The 10,365-nt window shown below is 38.3% G+C and overlaps 1 pseudogene across 1 annotated transcript; it reads right to left on the bottom strand.

The window, feature by feature from the left end:
- Window positions 1-4,543: 4,543 nt before the first annotated feature.
- On the bottom strand, window positions 4,544-9,716 carry LOC149202486 (putative apyrase 7 pseudogene; annotated as a pseudogene). The gene is made up of 3 exons (XR_016253689.1): window positions 9,676-9,716; window positions 7,861-9,579; window positions 4,544-4,744 (listed from the first exon to the last, which is right to left on the bottom strand). The product of XR_016253689.1 is annotated as a putative apyrase 7 pseudogene (transcript).
- Window positions 9,717-10,365: the final 649 nt, after the last annotated feature.

Genomic DNA, 10,365 nt, shown 5'->3' with positions numbered 1-10,365 from the left:
TGGGTTGGGAGATAAAAGGACAGTGTGAGGATCAACGACCAAACTTCCTTCAATCGTCTAACACCACAAATCTACGGTCAACAATAAGACATGGCATCGGCTGGGGCAATTCATTTCAAAGGGAAATGCCTTACGGCGTAATGAATTGAATTTTGTATCCCAAACTCGGTCAACAATAAGACACGGCATCGGCTGGGGCAATTCATTTCAAAGGGAAACGCCTTACGGCGTAATGAATTGAATTTTGTATCCCAAACTGTTTTCGAAATTATATCCATATGGATTAACTGTTAATAGTTGTTGTGAAGATCTATGATAAACACTTCACTGTTTTTGTGGAGATCTATGATAAAGATCTATGATAAACACTTCACTGTTTTTGTGGAGATCTATGATAAACACTTGCACTAGTGGATCACTTTGAAGAATACCTGCAACCAGGGCAAAGCCATGTCCAAATGACTTGGTCAGCTAGCCAAATAATGCTAGAACATAAATTATAAACTAATGAATATATTCTCTATTCTCAGGAATCCTCTGCTTTTTATATTCGGATCATATAGATAATGAGATCAACATATATGAATCAGAATAAGTGATTAATAAACCAACACAAATCCACAATACAACGAAAGTCACCTTCCTGATCTTAAAATGACCTTGCATTCTGCCACCAACCAGCATTTTCTATTAATTAATTTAACAAGAGTTCTCTCTTGTTTATTTAAACTGCATGACTCCATTCCATTAGGCCTGCACAAAATTTAATTTGAATATTATTAAATGCAGGCCTGCTAATGGTGATGGAGTAGTTGATGGCCACCATTTCCAAATCTTATATTAAGTCGTAGAGATGGAAATCGTGCTATATATATATATATATATATATATATATATATATATATATATATATAGTTAGTCACATTAGCAATTATAATTCAATGGTGCTGGCTTGGGCATTGATTTTGAGAATATCATCATTCAAATTCAAAATTCAAGTAAGCAACCTGCCTACTACTGCCTACTCTTTCCGAATCAAAAAGGGAAGTTATTGGTTTTTTCTCATTTCAAGGATAATCTGTGTTATGAGCTCACAAAGAGTTTATTATAGATAATAGAATTTTTCGTCCAATTTCTGTGTTGCAGGGTTTTTTTCTTTTCTTTTCTTAGTGTTGTTCCCTGCAATTGGAAGTTATATTGAGTGGTAGATTCATCGTAACTGCGATGTATTAATCATGGATAGGGATCATTATGAATAATATGTACATGTGCATGGGAAATGATAAGCTCTTGCTGCTTGCTCTATTAATGATGAAGGGAAAGCGTGAACTTTCACAGGAAGTCCTCAATTTTTGGAATATTTGATGGCGTCTAAGCTGGCGGTAGAGGATAACTTTGACTTTCTCCATCCATGGCACTGAAATTCTATCTTCGCACAGATTTTCCTAAAGCTAGAATCTCATCAGAAAGCCTTTTCAACCTTAAATTTCCGATAAAACTTTAATGCTCTTAAACTGTTTAGGTGTGCGTATTATATGACTTGGAATTCTGAAACTGAGTCTAACTTGAGAGATTTTGAACCAGAACTCCTTGATGTGTCAGTCTTAATTATTCAAAATCATTGAAATTGGTACATCCAGGAATTTTACGAAGTAAAGATGGAATTGTACCACTAAGTAAGATAAAACAAGATGGATTTCTGCGACGAATTAATAGATCAAAACATCATAATGAGAGTCCATGAACTCGTGGGTATCTTAACATAGATAAAACTGAGTGAATGAGGAAACTTGCAGGCATAAAGTAGAAACCTGAGCTTAGAGAAGCCAAAAAGCACAGTAAATTTTGGAATAGAAATAAGCTTTCCTATTTTGGGTATTCTAAGATATCTGTTTTTGTATTTGAAAAATCAGGTGACGTGGCAAATTTATCTCGACACCAGACTTGTGACTGAATTTTGATAATGTTGGTCTGTGATGAACAATTGAAAGGCTACAGTCCTTAATGTGAATAACCTATGCAAAATTATCTTTAACTGCTTCAATATAAATGAGTTCCATGGCCTTACAAGAAGGAAAAGTGCCTGATACCAACTTGACAACTTCTGATAAAAACAGCATACATGATACAGTACAGAAAATCATACAAAATATTAAGAGTTCAAAAAGAGAATTTGTTGGTGGAAGTACTCTGGTAGAGGATCTCGATGCTGAAGGTGCACTCAAATATCATAGAAGGAAAAGCAACCGAAAAATCCCAAGTACTTTCAGAAAAGAAAACTTGTTGCTGGAAAGAGCAAATCTACATCTTCAAGATCATTCAAAATATACCAGGGATTTACCGATGAAAACCATCCTGCAGCTCTGAATTCCTTCCATGAGTTTACACTGCCTGTAGATGAAGATGATTTTTCATTGATTAGTTCTCCCGCTAATACTTGCAAAGAAGAAAGCTTCGAACTTGTTTTAGATGACAATGGGGCTTATACTATAGACCCTTACATTGGGCCTTATGATCATAAAACTTTAAGGGAGGAAAATCTGCAAAACAACATCGACATACAAAGAAATGTTGAAGAGTTTGGGGGTTGTCAAACAATTTCAAGAAATGGATGCAGACTTCCTTGGTCCTGGTCTGGAAGGCGAAATGGTAGAGGTAAAAAATTGAAGGGCATCAGAGGGAAGAGGTTTTCATGTGGTGTGCTGGTTGCCAATAGGAGAAAATCACTCTCTGATTCTGCTAGTACTCTGCACTATCAAGAACCTATTCAATTTGAATATGTTACAGATTTTTCTTCCTCGGATTGCTCCTATTCAAAGGATGAAACCCCATTGGTCAGATCCCCCCCACACGAATGTTTTAACCTTGGACTCGCCTCTGGACGATTATGGTGATTCTCCCCATGTAAACAACAGACGTTTCAGTGAGCTAGATCTCCATCCTCTCATCAAAACTCATCACAGGACCAGAAAGTCAGGGATTAGTGAATATGAGACAGAGGAGGAATCCTTACAGATGAGGACTAACGAAAACATGTTAGTGAATAGAAGCTTGAGTCAAAAGTACAGTCCCAAGTCTTTCGAGGAACTGGTTGGGCAGAGCATTATTGTTCAAGCTCTTTCCAGTGCAATTAACAAAGATAAGATTGCACCCTTTTATCTTTTTCATGGGCCCAGAGGTACAGGGAAGACATCTGCTGCAAGAATATTTGGTTTTTCTTTGAATTGCATGGTTGATTGCAATGCAAAGCCCTGTGGAAATTGCAACGGGGGAAAGAATAAGAATAAAGAATAAGAAAGCTTTCGCCAACAGAGAACGAGAATGCCGAGGAGCCATGAAATGAGTGACCACAAAGTAGAGCGATCAAGTGAAGAACTGGTGTGAACTGGTGTGAATATTCGGCTCACTGTGTACCATGGGTTTTCTGTCACCTTCTTCACCGCCAAATGGATGGACGGCTCTCCTCACCACACCCTGCCATCTTCGTCAAGGGACATGATCCGCTTCATAGAGCTCCCTGATGTTCAAATCGAAGGGGATCGAGGCGCCTCAGATTGCTGTCCTCTCTCATCCATCCACAGACGCTTGGCCTCTCTTCGGTGATGCTTGGTTTCTAAAAAGGCCGATGATCTAATGGTTGGAGTTTATTCCATCGTCTAACAATCGATCTAAGGGCCCATAACCAGACATCGCAGCACAGAGGGGAGTTCATCTTAGAGGGAACGCCTTACGGCGTAATTACGGTATTCCAATCACTATTTTCTGCCATTTTGGCTCCGAAAAATGACATTTCCTAAATTTAAGATCAATTTTCTTTCCTGATTAAAAAATTGAATGATATAAATCAAGTACATTGTTGTAATAATTATTTGCCATTGGTATAAATTTAAATAGTCTAAAAGGTTTGGAGACTAATTGAATCCTATGAACTTGGAGTTTGACTATTAAAGATAACACATGAATGAACTGCCAATGAACTGTGTTCAGAATCTTCCTTTTAACCTCTGAAAAGTAAAGAAACTTTACACTGCCAGGAAACAACACGGGTCCCAAGAGATTTCGAAATTTCCAAAAAGAATAAAATGATAACTCTATAATATGACATTTGGCTGTCAGCGACCTGAAGTTGAAAAAAAAATGTTATTTAAAATGCATTTATGTTACAAATATCCATCAAAGACGCTAAGCGAGATGAATATGCTAACATTACAGATAAAATTAACAAGATCCAACCATCCGCCAAAATGTAGAGAGACCAAAAATACAATTCGCAATATTTTAGTATATATTTCAGTTGTGCTGTAGGGATCTCCCCTCAATACATAAAGAACCAGCCCAGAGATGCTGCATAAAGCTACACCCGCTTAACAAGTTGATATTCCAGATTCTCCTGTAATGTACACTTTTGAGAAAAGCACAGCCTTTCTCTAAAATATATATACAGCTTCTAGCCATCACAACTTGACGAGATGGCTCTCTAAAACTGATAAACTGAGATCTTCTCTTGATTGTGATCGTCGACTCTGCAACCGCATTTGACCTCTGTGAGGCGTCCACAAGGGTCCAGTATCAGTTTGTATTTGCCCCAAATTGCTTGGAAAACACAATCCAACTGACACAGTTGACTGGTGCTTGAGAGAATCAGCATGTTGCACACTTCCACCCGCAAGGCTTTGCGCAAGTCCAAATGGTTGCTGACACCCTGAATTTGAAGGGCTAAGTGGTATCTTTGCTCTTCCATCCCCTGAAAATAATGAAGAAAAATAATTCCAGTTACATTACAGAATATGATGCTTGGGAAAACACAGACAGAAATCATATACAATTTGCAACATCATGATTCATAACTGTTTTAATTTCATTTCAAGGAAGAATAAACAACATTATTAGAATTACATGACAAATGAATTTGGAAGGTTTCCTGTGATGAGATCAATAAAGTAGATACAAAATCCTTCTTGTAAAGTAAAACTAAACAATAGAAATCTTAATGGCAACCACATGAATTTCTATCCCATCCAATCAGGATTAGTAGACTGAGCATGTTATTAAAAGAAGCAAAGCTTCTCCCCCGAACCACTTATAGGGAAGGCAGTTTCACAACACATGAGACAGAATAAAATGGGGGAAACTAGTTGAAGGATCAAAGCACCAAAGACAATAGAAACAGATCTACAAACTGTAGTCCTGGACTTAAATTTCAGTTCAATGATAATACATGAGAAGAGTAGAACATGCAGCCTACCTCCTACAATGGATGTCAGCCCATCCCCTAGAATTGCCTTATTTGATCCTTTTTTAGTTTTTTATAGTAGCTTCAACCACACCAGTTAGCAATTCTGGAAATGAGTTCAAACAACTTTAGGAAAATGGAAAAGAAGAGATGAAATTCCTCATTGTAAATAAATGTCAGTTGCATCAGAACCAAGCCCATAAAAAAAGAAATCCAATCAGATCCAAAACATATCCATGTTTACAGTATGTGTAAACAAAGCTAAAGCTTTTGGAGAGATGCAAAAGTGGTGAACTTCTATTCGATCCTTGCTAATTCTGTCCATGATATGAACAACTTCCCCATATAACTCCGTTTGTCAAGAATAACTTAGAGCAATGCCTTTGGAGAAAAAAGGAAATGATAAGCAAATAATGAGCATGTAAGAGGTTGGGGAAAGTTAAGCCTAGATCACACGGGAAACACATTCAACTTGAGTTGTCACCATGTTGATGGTTATCCCCTGGATTAACTACCTACGAAGGTGCACTATCTTCGATATCTCTTGCATGTAAAATTTTCCCTCAATTTCCAGGATCGAAGAAGTATGCATTGTATTAAATTATAACCAAAATTGGAATCAAACTATTCTAATGTTAAAAACTTCTTCTGAATGTCACTCATCAGAAAAGGAATGCATTTCCATGGATCAGTGGCCAATGAAGAGGAGCATAAAAAAAATAGTGACAAGCATGATCTGCAATGTTACAATTGATGTTATAGCTCAGATCTTTTTGACACATTTCACAAGCAGGGAACAAGGAAAGAATCCTGAGCATATGACCAGAAACAAGGGTCAACTAAGATGCCCTAAGGCACATGCCAAGAAACGTGTTGGTGTGAAAACAGAACTAGAGAGGACACTCCTTTGTGACCAGATGCTGAAAAGAGTCATGGCTATGCAGGTTAGCCCAGTAGCAAATTTAGGCACTATGGATCTGGTCTTGAATAGAAAAAACGAAATAACTAATTGCTAGATTCCTGTTTGCATATTAAATACAAGGGGTGAAAAACATATCATTAATAATTTCTTAGTACTACAAGGTACCTCCAGGGAAATACACTTGCTGTTTCTTCAATTTGGTCGCTTCTTTAACATAGTTACGACACATACTAATGACCACACAACATTTCAAATTCAAGTTAGCCTCTTTTCCTAAATGACTATCTCGTCTGTAGAAAAGATCAGCTCTATAAACTCTATTATAAGGTTTATTAAGGAACACACACATGGTATGACTTCTACATTTGAGAAATATATGTGTTTTATAATTAAACAAGCTTTGGGAAGTATCCTGTGTACAGTGTTAAATCTTTTATATTTGCTTTAAGGAAGGCATGCTTTTTGAAATTCATGGAATCTCCAAATGTTTCATTGTCCACTTTGACTGTTTGACATAATCCAACAACGTCAACGATATCATGTAGAATGTCATCGAGTATCCCATTCTTCATATCCACAGTTCTTGACTCACGCAAATGGTGCATCAAAGGCACTTGGTTTCATCTTTGTGAACAAAGCATCCAGGAAGGGAGGCACCTCAGCTCACTTGGAATCCCAGAAACCTGATTATGAGGAAACATTAGATGCAACCACAATGCCACATTATAATATACCCATTTTCCACACAATATTGCCATAGGTGTTCCCAATCATCTGAAACACTTCATAGACTTTAAACCTGTTCTGCATTTAATTGTGTAGTAATCACAAAAATGAAAAATGTGGAACAGCAATAGCCAAACATATCAAGAGCCCATGAGCTTTTAGTCTTGAACAGCTCATGACCTGAGGATGCCTCTTCTGTGGTTTTACCCTTGTTGAGATTAGTGGAACATGAGAAAATTAATTGACATCCTCAACGGGAGTGAGCTGACTTTATTCCACATACTACAGGTTCACATGTACAGATCCTTTGTTGTGTGTTATTTTTTCATGGAACAAATCATCATCATGAGTATAGTTACAGAAATTATAAACTATTGCTAATACTCAACTGAGCACTAGTCCAAACTAATCGTATTAATCTTCTCAAAACCTTTGGCAAACCAAAGACAACCAAGCATGGCACTCAAGCAACAAACACTTGTAAATTCAATAAGAAACTTAAGTGAAAATTTTATGCAAAAATAGGGGAATCAACATTTCTGTAACCACGGAGGTTAAAAACTTGACATAAGCATAAGATGCAGCGAAGAGTAATAAATGCATAGCCTCTGAAAGAAAAGAGAATTAAAAGGCAACATAAACACAAACATATAGAGGCAGATTGTCAAGTGAGTGAAGGAAAAGAAAAATGATCAATTAAGATTATTCAATTGGTAAAATAAGTTTTTTCTGAGTTAAGGATTCTGTGATGTGAATAACTTTGATTAATTTTTTTTGGATCCATCACACTGAGTTTTTTGAGTTGATATTTGGAGGCTTCGAGCCAGCAAGTGTTTTTTGAGTCCTGATGGTGAGCCACTCTGGCTGGATCAAAATGTCAACTCAAAAAACTCACTATGATGGATCTGGAAGAATTTAATCAAAATGGCAAAAAAACTGTTGAAGATGAATAATTTAAAGTTTCAGTTACAGAGCTTACCAGAACGACTTGGAGAAATTCCATTACCGATGGAACAATGCAGCACCTAAAGTCCAAGTAATGCTACCAGACCCCACAACTACTTGTTGCTCCTTCAATTGCAAACCATCTCTCAGGAGTGATACTATATATGGAGCACGAAAACAATATTGTTCTATAAAAGGCTGTGGAACAACACTCCGCTCAGCATCTTGCCAAGTTTTAGTGCAGAACTCCCGACCCTTCTCTAGAACATCATTAAATGAAGCAGCAACAGATAGATTAAAAAACTTGAACACAACAAAGAAACCTGACATAGCATAGAATTGCCCTTGAGATTGTTGCTGCTGATCACTGATAGCACAAGGATGTTGTTTGCAGTCTGTCCCTGCCCCCGAATGTGACCATTCAGAGGCATTTATGGTTGATTTCGCTAGAGCTTCACATTCTTCCCAGTTGGGCTCACCAATCAACTCAAGCCCTACTCGAGATTCTTCTTTACTTATGTCTCTTCCACCAACCAGAGGACTTCCATTCTGGAGTAAGAAAGAACACTGAGAACATGAGTATTGCTGTCTATAACCAGCATGTATGCAAGGATGATTGAGATGCAACTGACCACCAGAGAATTTCCCACTGTCAGTTTTTAAATTTTTTCTGAGTAGAAGTACAACGGACTTTTCAAAGGCATCATTTAGGCCATAACCTGTAAGAGAATATGCATTTAGATGGCGTTCCATTGTTCCAATGGTCAGATTCAAGCCATATTTAGATTCAAATGTCACCTGTAATGAGGAACCCCCTAAGTCAAGTGCACCAAACGTCTCCAGAATCGGCATATTCTGCAATCTACCCATCATATAATTAAGAGCTACCCATCCATAGTAAGCCTCTTCTACCCCAGTAATTATCCTAACCCAGTTTCTTCGACACATAAATGGAGATTCTTCTAGAATTGACCATGCCTTGTCCAGGATCCATTCTGAATCTGAACTTGGCATCCTGCGAAGCCCTGCTGTGGCCAAAAGGAAAAGAGGGCTATTTTTATGAGCATGAGCTGGTATTTGCTTTTCAGCCCACTGGAGCAGTGGTTCCATGGCTGACCTCAACCCTGATTCATTGTGTAAAAGTTTATCAAAACCAGGTTCAGTTTCCATGCGATGATAAGCTCGACCATTCTGTTGCCTTGACTTGCCATCAGTACCTTCAGGAAATGGGCGTAGCACCATTGGAAGACTCCCTTGATGCTTGCCATCATTCCGCACCCACTCATACACATAAACTCGGGTACCAGTGCTCCCACAGTCCAAAACTATAGAAAAATGTGATGCCTCTGTACTCCGATAAGATTTTAACCAACCAAATCCCGCAATGATCAGAATTAAAAGCATTAAGAGAAGTAAAAACCCAACAGCCACCTTTAACCAGCATTGTTTTCTCAATGGTGTTGAAGGTAGGCCCTTCTCCTTTGAAAAGCTAGTGCCTCCTCCTGTGCCCTCCCTTATCGATGAAGGTTTTGTTCGAAGAATACCAGCACCGCTCAAGGCTAAATCCCCTTCTTCAGAACCAACCTTGCGGTATGTTGAGAAGTCTTGGAGAGATGATGAAAGCCGCAGGCCACCTGTCTTTCCATAACCTGCCCATGCAGACCTGAAGGGTGAAGCTAACGGCGGCAATGCAGAAGATGAAACAGAAGAGCCAGAAGCTGATGAAGATGCAGAGAAATGACTCGCCGATGATCTAATGGTTGGAGTTTATTTCATCGTCTAACAATCGATCTAAGGGCCCATAACAAGACACCGCGGCACGGAGGGGAGTTCCTCTCAGAGGGAACGCCTTACGGCGTAAATATCAGCTATCAGAGTAGTGCGGCTCATTTTTTGAATTCCAAGCCGTCAAAACAGGGTTTATTTAATTTGATCAGAGTAGTCCGGGTCGTTTCTTAATTCCAAGACAACAAAACAGGGTTTAATTAATTTGACTTCTAGTTTTTTTCAAGGAACCTGCAGATCTCTATTAATTAGAGAACCTTAGGGCGGAATCACACACTAAATCGAAATTTATTTATGATTTCAAAAAGAATTCAAATCATTTTACCTAATCTTTATCACAGTTTCTATGTTTACATAACAGAAATTTAAAATAGCTATTGCATTTTTCAATTTCAAAAATTCTCTCTGATAAATGTCCCGTGGGTTCATGGAAGACGCTTCCTTGTTCTCCACCGATGGTATATTGGATATGATCCCTTGAAAAACACCCCCACAAACAATTTAATCTGGGTAAAACTCCCAAATCTTCCTCTGGAGCTCTGGTCTAGGGAAACCTTAACTGATATAGGCAATTCAATTGGAAGATTTGTCTACGTAGACCCATGGTGTCTGGGGTAGAAAGACAAGCGCATTGCATGGATTCTCATCGAAAAGACTTACAGGGGAGGTTACCCAGTCCACATAGAGATTGCCTGGCGGGACATAAAAATTAACCAAAGGCTCGACTTCTGGGGTATTCCTTTTAGGTGTTCTC

Source organism: Pinus tabuliformis, chromosome 2_1 (assembly GCF_031772625.1).
Source record: "Pinus tabuliformis cultivar Carrire ecotype Pingquan chromosome 2_1, CPIR1, whole genome shotgun sequence".
NCBI lineage: Eukaryota > Viridiplantae > Streptophyta > Pinopsida > Pinales > Pinaceae > Pinus > Pinus tabuliformis.
The sequence above is the reverse complement of the archived record's forward strand: the minus strand, read 5'-3'. Positions and strand labels throughout refer to the sequence as shown.